Source organism: Pseudorca crassidens, chromosome 5 (genome assembly GCF_039906515.1).
Source record: "Pseudorca crassidens isolate mPseCra1 chromosome 5, mPseCra1.hap1, whole genome shotgun sequence".
Taxonomy (NCBI): domain Eukaryota; kingdom Metazoa; phylum Chordata; class Mammalia; order Artiodactyla; family Delphinidae; genus Pseudorca; species Pseudorca crassidens.
In genome coordinates this window covers 97,444,653-97,458,793 of record NC_090300.1, presented here as the reverse complement: position 1 = coordinate 97,458,793, position 14,141 = coordinate 97,444,653, and the positions used below count along the sequence as shown (strand labels likewise).

At 36.5% G+C, this 14,141-nt stretch overlaps 1 pseudogene; it reads left to right on the top strand.

The window, feature by feature from the left end:
* Nucleotides 1–13,768, top strand: part of LOC137224302 (large ribosomal subunit protein eL18-like) — a 64,332-nt pseudogene extending 50,564 nt beyond the window's left edge.
* Nucleotides 13,769–14,141: the final 373 nt, after the last annotated feature.

Here is a 14,141-nt window from a genome sequence, read left to right as displayed (position 1 = left end):
AACTAAAGTTAGAATAAGAAGTCCAAGTGGGCTTAACACAAAGTCTCTTGTCCCCTTGAGGAAATATCAAAAACTGTACATCCAACACAGCATAAATTCTGCTGTCAAGTCTGAGATGGTTTGACTTTCAAGAGTTTATCTTATTTACTTATTTTTCTTTTAGTTTATACCAGTGGTTCTCAAATTTTAGCATACACCAAAATTATGTGTAGAGCTTATTAAGACACAGACGGCTGGGCCTCAACCCGAGTTTCTGATTGGGTACACCTTGATGTAGGACCCAGGCACTGGCTTTCTAATAAGTTTCCAGGTGATGGTGCTTCAGGTCAAGGACCACAGTTTGAAAGCCACGGACTTAGATAATCACAGAATTCTACTTTAGGGTAACCTTTGCCTTCAGCTAGCTGCAGTTGATCAAATGATTCTTAGGAAAAGTTCACAGCAATAATCAAAATTCCAATTTGAGAAGAAACTTTCATCCATTTTTCAGTCTTCTTTCAACAGTACTGCTGGGAGGATATTAAAAATATTCAGCCCAGTCACGAACACAAACACATCAAGGAACTTAATACTTGAATAAACGAGGAATCAGTGTGTGCACAATATATTGGTTAAAGGTTAACAGCCAGAGGACAGCTATTACCACCTTTCTGCAATAAAGAAATACAAGTACTAATAGCTTAAGGGACCTACCCAAGTCATTTAAAAAATTTCAAGTGGTGTTTAGAAGAGGACCTGATCAGCATTCCTAACTGCTTATTTGTTATAATCACAGGGTAATGCTGCCTGCTCTTGGATGACAACAAAATCTTCCTATTTCTTCATGTTGATACTTAAAAGACACTGTTTTAGAAAAATTGTATTTTTAAATTACAATGTAAAAGAGAAATTAATTAACAGAAAATAAAAATATTTATAAATGTTGGTCATGCACATTATAAACAGATAATAAATGAAATTGTTGAGATAAAGCACTTGCTTGCGTGGGACCTACAAATACACGAGGACTTAAAATAAACAAAAGAATGAGAACAAATTCATCTTTACAGGGTGTTAGCTAAGGAACTGCCCAAGACTACAAAGGCCTCACACCTCACTCCCAACCATGTCTCCAAGGAGCTTTTATGAAAGTCAGACCACCTCTCTGGACATAAGAATCCTCGTCTGTAAAAAGAAGAGTATTGGACTAGATGAGCGCTAAATTCATTCAAGCTCTAAAGTTTATAGTTCACATAGCAGTTTAGCAAAAACTTATTTGTTTTGCTTTTTATTTTTCTCTTTTAATTGAAGATCGCAATTAGTCTCAGATGCAAAGCAAATTTTTAAAAATGTTTTACTCTGACCACATACCTTAAAAACAGAGATTCACTGCTGCAGTGAAATGACTGGTCCCAAATTGAATCTTGCATAAAACCAAGAAACACGTACATCTGTTAAAGTTATTGCAAACTATATGAATGATAAAGAATAAATGTATAATAATTTTTAAAACGCTGCATGAGTTGTTTATTGCTGTTTGTTAACATTAATGGGCAAGTTTACTTTTTTGCCTAGTAAACCATCAAATGCTATTTTAAAATATGGCCTTGCTTTTCCTCTCTCTCTGTCTCTCTCCCACACACATGTGCTCTTTGTTTTCCTCCATTACATCAACTTCAAAATAATTATGCAAAAATAGTTAAACCGAAATTACAGTCAAGGTCTGATTGCAACTCCAGAAAAAAAACTCCAATTGCTAAATTTAGACATCTGGGTAAACTTCAATAAAAGATGCTCACCAGGAGTCAAATAGCTCAAGTGTTTATTAAGGATGTAATATCACCATTATATAAATATAGAGCATTGTCTCAAAACAATAATTTCAAATATGTTTCATGAAAACCATCAAATTGTCCCATCATCTAAATAGACACGTGAACATTTCATTTAACTTTTACTTTCAAAGTAGCTTATCTATTTGTGCACTCTAAGGCCAGAAATAATCACTAATCTTCTCACATAAAAAGACTTTTCAAATCTAAAAATTAGTCACAGACCTTTTTATTATGAGATATTAAAATATGCAAAATAGATGACTTCAAAATAGTCACCAGCCTCCATTGTTTTGTACCATGTCGATGCCTGTTGGCCAACACGATTACACTACTGGAAATAATAAACCCAGCTAGAGAATTCAGCCTACCATTATTACTAGGGAAAAAATAAAACCATCTTACCCATAGTACTTCTTTTTTTAAAAAATAAATTTATTTATTTATTTATTTATTTTTGGCTGTGTTGGGTCTTCGTTGCTGCACATGGGCTTTCTCTAGTTGCGGCGAGCGGTGCTCGGGCTTCTAATTGCAGTGGCTTCTCTTGTTGTGGCGCACCAGCTCTAGGCACGCAGGCTTCAGTAGTTGTGGCATGTGGGCTCAGTAGCTGTGGCCCACAGGCTCTAGAGCGCAGGCTCAGTAGTTGTGGCGCATGGGCTTAGTGGCTCTGCGGCATGTAGGATCTTCCCGGACCAGGGCTCGAACCCATGTGCCCTGTGTTGGCAGGCGGATTCTTAACCACTGCGCCACCAGAGAAGTCCCTACCCATAGTACTTTTTTTTTTTTTTTTTTTGCCGTACGCGGGCCTCTCAGTGTTGTGGCCTCTCCCGTTGAGGAGCACAGGCTCCGGACGCGCAGGCTCAGCGGCCATGGCTCACGGGCCTAGCCGCTCCACGGCATGTGGGATCTTTCCGGACCAGGGCACGAACCCGTGTTCCCTGCATTGGCAGGTGGACTCTCAACCACCGCGCCACCAGGGAAGCCCCCATAGTACTTTTAAATCATGTTTTTTTTAAAAAAAAAAAAAAAGTAGTGAGAAAAAAAAAATACAATCATAAAAGAAATGACCTCTGGAGGGACCAGTAGAAGCAAAGGGCCAAGTCCTTAGTCTCATATTCATGTAGAATTTGTATGCCATGACTTTTAGAGGTCAACAGAAGGTCTGAACAAGCAAGGAATAAGTATGTGTGAGGTGAATTGAGTTTAAGAACTGAGAATCATCAAGATGGACACAGAAATATAAGGCAGAAGTGAAAGAGAAAGCAGAAAAGGTGATATCTTCCAAAACATTCGTGATGTCCTAGATATTAAATTTATATCACCAATTTAAGTATTAATGTAAATAAAATGATGATAGTGGACACAAAGTGAATGATTATAATTATGATTTCATAGGAAGCTATTACTTGAAATAAGAGATATTAAAACCTCTATTTGATAAAGATATTGCTTGTTCACTTTTCGTAGCTCTTCAGTTTATTTTAAAATAATTAAATGGAATTACAAGAGCCACTTACTGATCTCCTTCAGTTTGCCTATTCACTAATGAATTTTACATAAGAATAAAACCTTTTTACCAGACAAATCTTCTATCTAAAATATATCAATTATTAGAAATTCTATTTTTTTTAAAGGTATGAGTTATTCCAAGTTTTCTGAAATGTTCTGATACTCAATCCCCACCCCCACATCCAGTGATTAGAGGCAAGATATCTACATGAAATACAGGATAGCACAACCACTTATGAAGATGACGAAATTATAATGCCCCTATCTCTATGCCCAGAAGTTTTAAAATATATGTTTGATTAAAATGCAACAGAAATTTGTTTGAATAAACTTAATGGATTTAAATATGTCCTAATCTCTCTTGCAAATGGGGGAGAGTGGTGAATTAACATTAAAAAAATAAATGGTCTAGATTATCACAAACTGTGTTATCAAAGAAATATACCCATGAAGATATGCGAAAGATAGGCATCTATTAAACTTCTAATGGTTATCAGAATTCATAGACCAATTCAGCCAAGATTTATTAAAATCCCATATGCTAACTATTCAAGGTATTTCACCATCTTACCCCACTAGACTATGGCCTTATTTCCTGTCACCCATCATTCTAGGAAGTGGAATAGAAGGTTTCTGACAAATTAAAATCTAAAACAAGTTTGGGATTCTTGTATAAAAATAATATTCCCATAAGTGAAAAAGTAAAACCGTAAGTGTGTGTTTTGGAAATTGAGCTTTTAGAGGTAACTATACAAAGCTTATTCTAGAAGATAGCAGGTTTAGTAACTATGTCGGAGTTAAATTAACTTTAAAGTTTAAACATGTTCACATGATCCTGTTTCCTATGAAAATTTAGACACAAGTACAAAGAGTGTACAGAGAAAACCAGCTTCTGATTTCAACCAATTCTGCTTGGTGATAATAACCACAATGATGAGGGCTTAGGTTTAGCCAAAGTTATAATTCTGATTTCAAATTTGCTACTTGCCTGAACATCTCTGGAGAGGAAGAACTACGTCTGTCTAAATCATCACTCCATCTGTAGCTACAAGCACAGTGCTCAATAAATATTTTCTAAGTTAATTCACTTATTTCAATTCAATTCACACTCACGGAACATTGACTCTGTGATAGAAAATGGTGATACAAAAACAGACAAAACATGGATCTCAGCATTCTTAAAGTTGTTTTGACCTCAGTTTCCATAACTCAATAAAATAATAATGTACTGAATCATTTCTTTTTGTTTTTTTAATTTAATTTTATTTATTTTTTATACAGCAGGTTCTTATTAGTTATCTATTTTATACATATTAGTGTATATATGTCAATCCCAATTTCCCAATTCATCCCACCACCCCACCTCACCCCCACTTTCCCCCCTTGGTGTCCATACATTTGTTCTCTGCATCTGTGTCTCTGTTTCTGCCTTGCAAACCGGTTCATCTGTACCATTTTTCTAGATTCCACATATATGCGTTAATATACGATACTTGTTTTTCTCTTTCTGACTTACTTCACTCTGTATGACAGTCTAGGTCCAGCCACGTCTCTACAAATGACCCAATTTCATTCCTTTTTATGGCTGAGTAATATTCCATTGTATATATGTAGCACATCTTCTTTATCCATTCGTCTGTCGATGGGTATTTAGGTTGCTTCCATGATATTGCATCATTTCTAATGTTCTTTCCCACCCTCAAATTCTATGATTCTACTACCTGAAGTATTATTATTTATCTTTAAAATTATGCCAAGCCACATTATTATCAATTTTAATTTATCCCTGTTAATGGTAAGGAGCAGTGGTAGTACAGGGTAGTGGTCTAAAAGCATGGAAATAGAGATCAGACAGTCTTGAGTTTAATCAGGAGAAACCACACAATAATTTGAAATGGGAAAATTTAATATAGTGAATTATTAGCTATAATGAGGGATTGGAATAAGGAGGTATTCGCTAGTAAACAGTAAAGAGAACTCTAAAAATTATAGGAATAGCAGATATAAGAAGCAGTCACTACCCTTAGAACTGAGAGAGAACACCCTAAAGAATGCCCGCCCCTGCCAAGACTAAGAAATAGACATTAAAGGAGAGGGCACAGCCATGACTGGCTGAATGGCGGAGACTTTGCTGTGGTGCCTAGCTGGCAGAACTTGCTGGAAGTATGTGCTCTAATGTGGTTGTGAAAGCTGTTCACAGGGAGGTGCCTGTCACTGCAAAACCACCCACGTGGAAGCTGCTGATCACTAGATGCTGCTGGGATGCACTGCAGAAGCTGGGACTAATGAAGCAGTTGCCCTCTTCAGGGGCTGCAGAAGCCAAGCAATGAAGAAGGCATCCATGCTATCGGAGGCTGCTGATCAAGCACTCCAAAACCAGAAAACAAAGCCCTTCCTCTGCATTATTTCTCCATCCCTCTGTACTGACAAAGCTTAACATCGTGCCAGTTGTCAAAGGGCCAAGGTCCCTTTTCACAGAGCAGGCAAAAGGTGTTCATTTGGAGCCCATAGGCAATAAATAGATAAGGAGTACAGTCCACTCCTTTGTCTCTCAACTTCCACATGGTCCCTGCTGCTCACATTTTAACTCCCATACAGCAAAACACCTGTATATCACTACATAACAATGTATAGTATGCTTCTTAAAAGAGATTTTATTCCTTCCCCTAAATGAGAAACAGTCCAAAAAGTCACTGTATCCATCACTGGCTATATTAATTTCTCCTCAAATTCAGTAAGAGGCCCACTGAATATTCTGTCACCTAAAGACTAAATTATAAATTTAACTACCAATAGCATGTATGTGACACAAAGAGAAGAAGGCAAGATATGAAGAAAATTGTATGCGCGCGTGCGCACACACACACACACACACACACACACACACACACACATATGTATATATGGTATATCTCTGAAAGGTAGAATATGTCCAAAATGGGATAGAGTGAGATTTTTTTTTTCATCATACACTTCTGTAGTATTGCAACTTGTTACTACAAGTATGCATGATTTTGTCCTAGTCCTATGTCTGCAAATTTCTAGATTTATTACCCAGAGCACTTAACCTATCTGGAGTTCTTTTCTTATCTGCAAAATAAGGGAATTAGAATAGATGCTCTAAATTTCTTCCAACTCTAGCATATATGATTCTATTTTTACAACTTAAGAGCCCTGTCCAAGTATACTCCACATATGCTGAATAGATGTATCTTTAAGTTATATAAAAAACACAATCTTTGGACTAGAAAAATATCAGCTCAGATGCCACCATTTACTAGATACGTAACTTTGAGTGAGTTGCTTAACCTTTGGACCTAAATTTCCTCATTTGTAAAATAGAAAAAAAAAATAAGACCTCATGTGCGTTAACATACAATAGTTCAACTAATTGTAGTTATGCTCTTTAATCAAATAAAAGTTTACCTTGATTCTAAGATATATCTTCACTATGTTATGAAGAAGGAAGGAATGGAGGTAGGAAGGAAGGAAGAAGAGTCTATAATTAAATCATGGTATGCCATTATTGTAGATGCTTTCCAATAACAGAGATGTTAAAATGTGGGTGGAGGGAGATGGTGAAGTACTTTTTAAATCTGTGAAATAAGACATTACTGGTATTGTTATTCACTGAACATACACCACTGTGGTTGAAAAGGCAACTCAGCGATCATTTTTCATCTCCAATTCCAGTAATTAAAAAATATTAAATCAATATTACACAATGTGGAAAGTAAAAAGCAAGTACTATGTGCCCTTTATGAAAGGGCAGAATGCATGCATTTTATAATGGGTTGATTATTGACTGTCTACTATGTGACAGACAGGATGTTAGATGCTTGAGATAAAACAGTGAGGTAAAAGAGAATCCCTGTTCATATTGGAACAGACAGCCTAGAAGGGAAGAAAAGCACTGATAGAATTTAGTGAAGATAAAGAGTAAAGGAAGTATTTGATAAAACAAAATGGAGAAAAATACTATGTTATTTTTTTCTTAAAATAGAATATTAAACCCTAAAAAATGTGAACACTTTTCAGTACCCATTCTGGAAATTTTTATATGTATAAAATGAAAACATAGTATCTTAGGTTGAATGAATATGAAGCAAATGATTCAGTGACCGGGGCAAGGTGACACGAGGATTAGAATAAGAGGCATTATAAGAAAAGAAGTAGAAAGTTAAAATATCCATTTCCCAAGCCTTATTGTCTTCAAGAATCTAGGGTTTTGATTCCTGATGTACACAAACAAAAATGTTGGAAAGAAAATAGACTTGCTTGTCCAAAAACAAAAGGGGGTGGAAGGTGAAGCCATAGAACATGTTTCCAATCTGGAAACAAAAATGACATGCTTTAATGTTTTACTGTCATCTCAGTCAGGAACAAGCAGGCATTCTCTAACTAGCTGACAGTGCTTATGGTAATACTGGACTAGCAACAGAGTGAGAAGGCATTTAGTAATCTTTTATTTACTTAAATGCATACCTGAATATATTTGTTTTTTCTTCTACCTGTATGACTCGTTTTGTTTTATTTTAAAGCTATCATAGGATAGATAGGCATTTTACTTAGTGTTTTTCATAACAAAGCAAGTCATTGAAAAATTTAAATGACAAATATATATATATATTTTTGAGGTTTCTGGGGATTTGTTTTCTGTAGTTTTCTAGTATTTCTTTCAGTTCACACTTTAGGGAAACAGTTTATGTGCCAGAGAAGTAGATATCTATCCCTTTAGAAAGTTCTACAGTTTAACCCATCACTATGGCTGCAAGATGTATTTCTATCAAACCAGACTGACTTCATTCTATTTACCACAGTGTATTCTGTTTGTAATCTTTGTTTGTATTCTGTTTGCACCACAGAGAAAGGAAAGTTGAAATGACAAATACATTAAAGAGACTTCCATAGGTAATTTTGTGAACTCTTTTCCCTCCAGAGAACTTCACAAGAATAGGGATGTCAGCATAAAATTGTATAAACGTCTACAGGAAGGAATTCTTCATTACAAGTAATCCATTTGGTATTTCTACATTTGGCAAATGCCCTTACTTGTGTTACATGGACATTAGAAACAGAATATGCAATATACTCTGTCTACTGGTCTCATTTAGATTAACTTCTTAAGGAAGCACTCTGTTAGGTATGAAGTTCTGGATTTCACTGGTGACTTTGTACCAACATATATCATTTAGCAATAATTTTCCCATAGCTTATTTTGAAAGAAAAAAAAGAGTCAGGTTTTATATGGTATACAATAGAATTAAATAAATACAAACCTCCAGTAATTTTACATCAGAGGATAATTTCACTACCCTGTTATTTTTCTTCTGTTTTTCTTTCTGTGTATCTCTATGCCTGATAAATCCTTATTTCCTAATCTTTCCACATTCTTGTTTTCCTTCTATCTTCAATGTTTAATACATGCTAAACACTTACAATTTGTTTTTAGGTAGAAAGGAAAATATGGGGATAGAATGCCTTATGTGCTTATGTGTATAACTAATAAAACACTAGTTACATAAATATTATTAAACACATATTTATAATCTTTTTTTTCTTTTTTTTTTTTTTTTGCGGTACGTGGGCCTCTCACTGCTGTGGCCTCTCCCATTGTGGAGCACAGGCTCCAGACGCGCAGGCTCAGCGGCCATGGCTCACGGGCCCAGCCACTCCGCGGCATGTGGGATCTTCCCGGACCGGGGCACGAACCCTTGTCCCCCGCATCGGCAGGCCGACTCTCAACCACTGCGCCACCAGGGAAGCCCTAACTCATATTTATAATCTTAAAATAAATTATATTAGAAAGGAAATAAAATTTCTAAGAGAAAAAAGAGGTATTTTTGAACATAGATATGGTGGTAGAGTAGCTTCAGGAGCACAGATTCAGTAAATGTACTCAGCCAAGTTACAGAGTACAGAACTAGACTTTGGAATGTAAGCAACACAATTTATAACCTTTTGATTATATTGGTCTTGCCCATGGAAAGTGAGTTAAAGGTGAAGTATATAAGATAAAATAATATCAGCACATTTTTAATACTGAGTACAGTAAGAGAGGGAAAGCAGAAAAATATACAATCCTAGAATAAACCAGTTCTAGTAAGTGCCAATCTATGAAGAGCAGATATATGAAAAAGCCCAGGGAGAGTTAATAAAATTCAGAATTTCCATTCCACTATAGGCTTTATTATCCAAACTGTCCATGGAAGGATTGTTTAGCACCTGATTTTTGCTTCTGAAAGAAATGTACCTAGAATCTTCTGGTTAAGCATTGTGAATGTAATACATGCATTTATTTCTATTCCATCTAAAACACTCAAAATGCAGGGAGACAGCAGCACCTGCCTCCTTAGAGCAGTAGGCAGGGCGTCAATCTCACAAAATAGGATAGACTCACAACGCCAAAGAAAAATAGAACAACATAGAGATGTTAACTAAATTTTAGAAACCAGAAGCCAAAAAGGCAGTTATTACTGATTTAGGATACCTGAACGGAAGATGCTTCCATGTGAGGAGAAGGAGAGATTAACAACAAGACTCTAGCAGTTTCACACTGCAGGAGCCTGAGGAACTGGAGGTCTCAGTTACTTCAGTGAAGACTCAAGGCAGAGCAGAAAGCTGGATAAGTAGCTGAGTCTTTAATAAGAGCTGCTATATCCTCTTCTCTCATCCCTAACAGTCCAGTAATTATCTCTCTCCTACCTGTGCTAAAGATGAAGGGTTTATCCTCTGGAAAGTTGAATAATAGAGCATCTCATCTAAGAATATAAGGCACAGGTGAGGGGAAGAGGTAATTAAGGTACTAAAAATGAAATTTAAGTGATAACTCGATTACTAAACATTGAGTTCACCAGCCTCTTCTCCCTCCTGCTGCCTAGACTACTAACACCCAGGTTTAAATATCCAGGCAGGAAATGAAAGGAAAATAACAGATCAAAAGAAAAAAATCCCAACAATCTGACAATAGGGGATCCCCTGAAACATAATGAAAAAACTGAGTCCTCCCATGGGTAAAACTCACCAATAAAGCAGCCTCACCTGAGAAAACAGAGCTCCTTACTCTTAATGTAAATGGGAGGTCAAGGACCAGCAACCAATTATGGAAAGTCCCTAATACAAATAAAGATGAAAACATACAGGAAAAAAAGCAACCAAGGCAATTTAAGAGGCAAAATTTAATATTTTTAAATATTTTATTGTCCTTAAAGACATAAGTGAACTATTATACCTAAGAATCCAAATCAGAATGCTACCAAAAAAAGACTATTTCAGACCAATGGCAATTTTTGCAGATCTAGAACAAAAAATCTTAAAATCTGTACGGAAACACAAAAAAAACCCCCAAATAGCCAAACAACCTTGAGAAAGAAGAATGCAGCTGGAGGAATTAGACTTCCTGACTTCAGACTACACTATAAAGCTACAGTACAGTATGGTACTGGCACAAAGACAGACCTATAGATCAATGGAACAGTAATAGAAAGCCCAGAAATAAACCTACACTCCTATGGTCAGTTAAACTACAACAAAGGAGGCAAGAATATACAATGGAGAAAAGACAGTCTCTTTGATAAGTGGTGCTGGTAAAACTGGACAGCTACATGTAAAAGAATGAAATTAGAACATTTTCTAACACCATACACAAAAATAAACTCAAAATGGATTAAAGACCTAAATGTAAGACCAGATACTATAAAACTCCAAGAGGAAAACATAGACAGAACAGTCTTTGACATAAATTGAAGCAATTTTTTTGGATATGTCTCCTAAAGCAAAGGAAATACAAGCAAAAATAAACAAATGGGACCTTATTAAACTTAAAAGCTTTTGCACAGCAAAGTAAACCATCAACAAAATGAAAAACACCTACTGAATGGGAGAATATATTTGCAAATGATACAACCAATAAGGGATTAATATCCAACATATATAAACAGCTCATACAACTCAACATCAAAAAAAATCAGATTAAAAATGGGCAGAAGAACTAAAAAGACATTTTTCCAAAGAGGACATGTAGATGGCCAATAGGCACGTGAAAAGATGCTCAACATCGTTAACCATCAGGGAAATGAAAATCAAAACCACAATGAGATATCACCTCCCACCTATCAGAACGGCTGTCATCAAAAGGAACACAAATAACAAATGTTGACAAGGATGTGGAGAAAAGGGAACCCTCATACACTGTTGGTGGGGATATAAATTGGTGCAGCCACTGTGGAAAACAGTATGGAGGTTTCACAAAAAACTAAAAATAGAACTACCATGTGACCCAGGAACTTCACTCCTGGGTATTTATCAAAAAAAAACAAACAAAAACACTAATTCGAAAAGATACATACACCCCAATGTTGATAGCAGCATTAGTTACAATTGTTAATGTATGAAAACAACCTAAGTGTCCATCAACAGATGAATGGATAAAGAAGGTGTTATATATATATATATATATATATATATATATATATATATATATATATATGAAAAAAAATGTATATAAAAAAATACACACACACACACACACACACACACACACTAGAATACTATTGAGCCATAAAAAAGAATGAAAATTTGCCATTTGCAACAACAGATGGACTTGGAGGGTGTTATGCTAAGTGAAATAAGTCAGACAGAGAAAGACAAATACTATATTATATCACTTATATGTGGAACCTAAAAACTACAATAAACTAGTGAATTTAACAAAAAAGCAGACTCATAGATTTAGAGAACAAACTAGTGGTTACCAGTGGGGAGAGGGAAGTGGGGAGGAGCAAGATAGCGGTAGTGGAGTAAGAGATACAAACTATTACATATAAAATAAGCTACAAGGATATACTGTATGACATGGAGAATATAGCCAATATTTTATAATAACTATAATGGAGCACAATCTTTAAAAATTGTGAATCACTATATTGTACACCTGTAATATATAATATTGTATAGCAACTATACTTCAATAAAAAATAATAAAATTAAAATATATGAATATAATATAATAGCAAAAAAGTAAAAATGAGAGAAAGATTGGAAAATAAAGTTGAGAATATCTCCCAGAAAATTAAAAAAGCAAATACAAATAGGGCAGAAAATATAAGAAACAAAGAAACAAGATTGATTCAGGAAGCCCAACATTTATATAATAGAAATTCCAAATAAGGCAGAGAAAATGGGAGGGAAAAAATTATCAAAGAAATAAAACAAGAAAAATTCCCCAAATTCAACTGATAGACATGGATCTCCACAGTGAAAAAAGTGTACAGTACACAACAGAAATATATAAACAAAACAAAACAAAATAAACTCACATCAAAATCCATCAATCCATCACTGCAAATGTCACCTGAAGAATGAAGGAGGATCCTGAAAATTTACAGAGAGAAAGAGATTAAATTAACATGCTAAGGACCATGTAAAATAGTACCATCAGCCTTCTCAACAGCAATGATGAAACCATAAAACAAGGTAAACATGCTTTTAAAATTATGAAGCATGATTTGCTACATAAAACTTTAAGTCCAAACTATATCGACTGTGAGAATAGAAAAACATTTTCCAATATACATGCTCTCAAACAATTACTCCCTCCACAGAATCACTTGAAACTGCTGGAGAATGTTCTCCAGCAAAACAAGGGAGTAAATAAGAAAGGAAGACGCAATATGTCTTTGAGCTCTCTATCAATCAGAGTTCCTAGTTTCAAACAACTAAAGAGAATTCTAGGTGATTATGTAGATGCAGAGCATATCTGGAAGATATGGGTCATTTGTAGAATCATTGGAAGGGCTAGAAAAACAAGCCATGCCACTGCACTGTCCCCAAAGAAATGTGACTTTTTACATCTCTCAAGGAGTGGTGGGGATGGGGGTGGGGCAGGGGCCGGTAGGAACCATCATGGGTCGCCACAAGCACTGAAAGGTTCAGCGCAAGAAACCCAAGATCCAGGACATCTACTGAAGGCTGTTGGTCAAACTGTACAGATTTCCGGCCAGAGCACCAACACCATCTTCAACCAAGTTGTGCTGAAGAGATCGTTCAAGAGTCATACCAACTGGCCCGCCCACTGTCCCTTTCCCTGATGATCCGTAAAATGAAGCATCCTGGCCTGGAAGACAAAACAGCTGTGGTTGTAGGGACTAGAGCCGACGACAACGTGCATGTCCAGGAGGTGCCCAAACTGAAGGTATGCAATGCGCATGAGCATCCGCATGTAGAACCGCGTCCTCAAGGCCGCGGGGCAAGATCGTCACCTTCAACCAGCAGACCCTGGACTCCCCCAAGGGCTGTAACACCGTCCTGCTCTCCAGTCCTCGCAAAGGCGGAGAAGTGTATGGGCATTTCCGCCCGGGGAACAGCACAGCCACACTAAACCCTTCGTGGGACCAGAGAGGTTCGAGCATGCCAACAGCCAACGGGCCAGACACAGCTACAAAAACTAACCCAAGATCCTGCCTTGTTATTAAAGATTTTGGATGTAAGTAATTAAGAAAGTAAAATGAAACGAAGTGAAATGAGATGATTTTAAAAAGGGATTATTGAGGCCTTTCTATTTTGTACACAAAACCACTGGGCATCATGCCTGTGGACACCTCGGAGATCGCAACGTATATACACATGGCTCCAGCCACTTGGTGGGCAGTGAGGTGAGAAAAACAATGGTTTGGGTGAATCACGTGATTACAGAGCTAGGGTTCCAGATGGTCATGATTGGCCTCCATAACAGCTCTAAGGAAGTAGTGAGAACAGGGATGGGAGAGGGCAGTTAACTACCAGAGGCCCCTCCAAGTATTGGCTGAGGGCCTTAAGCTGCCT